The following is a 2,109-nucleotide window of genomic DNA, read 5'->3' as shown; positions in this document are numbered from 1 at the left end:
TGACAAAAAACTATTTTAGTGGATTGTGGTTTTGTATGTTCAAAAAAAGATTTTTGAATTTGATTTACTTTATTTCAGTATTTTTCCATCTAAAGCACAACTCTATCACTTTTTATGGTGTATTGTTAATCAACGCTAATCAAGTTTTTTACTCGCCCTGTGTCCGAATTTAATGAATTTAAGCCTTGTCTCAAATCCCCCAAAAGCCGGTTTCAATTGAGCACCGGCTTAAATCTTCAAATATAAAATAAAATTTTAAGTGGAACCAACAATATTTGAGCCGCGGCTTAAATTTAAACCGCGGCTAAAATTCTTTAAATTCGACCTCAGTATATTTGAATATAAAGTGAAAGATTTAGTATTTTTCATTAATTTTGAGACGCCAGGGCGAGAAAAAAATATTTTTTTTTTACTTTATTGAATGAAATTCTGGTTAGTTTGCCGTCTATCTATATAATCTATATAATCTATATAATCTATATAATATATATAATATATATAATATATATTTATGTTAGCTATGCCTGGACTTCGGTTAGTAAATCCTATAAGGGGAAGGAAAATGTAAAATAAAATACGAAATTAGGTAATTCATCTTTAACGTTTTTAAAAACTATCTAAGAATATCTGTATTTTTTTTAACCTAAATACTCTCGGAGGTTCTCTGGATCCTTCGAATTCAAAAGTATCCTCCGAATCCTCCAAAATATCTGAACAGTGCAGAATTCAAGATTATGAAACTAAAGAGCAAGGGTGTAATGCAAGGAAAGTTAATTGCAGTTGCGTATACTCTGCGTACACATTGAAACCAGTTCTCTCTGGGCGGAATTTGTAAACAAGAATAGATGCATTCGTGTTCGTATAGTATCCGAGGAGGTAAAAAGCATTAAATTTTGATAATTTTGATAATTCACATAATAATTTCCTATGACCAGAATATTTCATTGATTAAGAGGAAGTATTTATTATTTGTAAAAAATTTCAGAATTTTTAAAAATAAAATTTCGTTTTTTTATTTTTAATTAATTATTACGATCGACAACATCACCAACAAGTGGGACATTGATAGCTGTTCTAAGCATGGTATTTTAAAAATATCCGATTTCTTATTTTAGCCTTTTTGTATACCTAAGAAATCCCGCTGCCTAGGAGTTCTCGGCTGCTCTGGAGAATCCTTTTCAGTCAAATCTAAATATTTCAATTATTTTAATTCATTCAAATATTTGGATTTGATTATTGGCCTCAACCTCTAATTTTGTAATTCTTCTTTACATACAACGGAATTGAGTCTTTGCCACAAACTTAAATTTTCTTAAATTTGCAACAAACAACCTTTCATTTTTCAAAATTAGATTATTTGATCTAACAGAATTAATAGTTTGAAATATCTAAGGTCTATGACATTGGGTTGCAGAGATAAAGGGATTTGAAAATCGGAGTTTGTCGCAAAGACTCAATTCCTTTGGAACTATATTTTAAACTGTCANTTCAGCAAGAATTCAAAATTGCTCCCTATAAAAAGTATTTTACATAAATACTTTATAAACACAAATTATAAATGACATTAGCCTCGAATATTTTTTTCAAAAAATAATCATTTCGATATAAAATTAATGGGCGGACTAAAATTAACGTGATACCGGTCCCAAACGTACCGGCATATGTGAGACTGCTAGTGCTAGAGAGTCACCAGTGTGACCAGTACCACCACCCCACCACTCCACCAGTGACCAGCGGCAGCCAGTAGTCACTACTCACAGTCTCACTTCACTTCACTAGTGATAGTCAGTACTCAGTACTCAGCAGTCACTCAGGTCAGTCAGTCTCACTCTCAACCCTCACATTAGATCACACAGCTCAGTAGTCAGTATGGTGGGAAGCTTTGCTAGAAGAAATAATATAATTCAAGATTAACAAATATCAGAATAATCAAACAGAGATTTAGCGAACAAAAAAGAATTAGTTCAACTAGATCTACCTATTTGAACTACTGCTGCCATAAACATTTGAAAAAGTGGTTCAACTAAGCATACCTGTAGTACAACCAGCTATCTTTTCTCTAACTCCGACCTCAGGTATCGTTTAAAAATCATTATTATTATTGGAAAT

The 2,109-nt window shown here is 31.8% G+C and overlaps 1 protein-coding gene across 1 annotated transcript in view; it reads left to right on the top strand.

Annotated features, from left to right (window-relative positions):
- Positions 1-1,531: 1,531 nt before the first annotated feature.
- LOC111698926 (zinc finger protein 234) overlaps positions 1,532-2,109 on the top strand; it is a 3,027-nt gene continuing 2,449 nt past the window's right edge. Inside the window, exon 1 of the mRNA XM_023469403.1 lies at positions 1,532-2,075. The gene's annotated coding sequence lies outside the window, so the exon portion shown is untranslated. The remainder of the gene's footprint in view (positions 2,076-2,109) is intronic.

This window comes from Eurytemora carolleeae, unplaced genomic scaffold, assembly GCF_000591075.1.
Source record: "Eurytemora carolleeae unplaced genomic scaffold, Eaff_2.0 scaffold41, whole genome shotgun sequence".
NCBI lineage: Eukaryota > Metazoa > Arthropoda > Copepoda > Calanoida > Temoridae > Eurytemora > Eurytemora carolleeae.
This window is presented reverse-complemented; position numbering and strand designations above follow the sequence as displayed.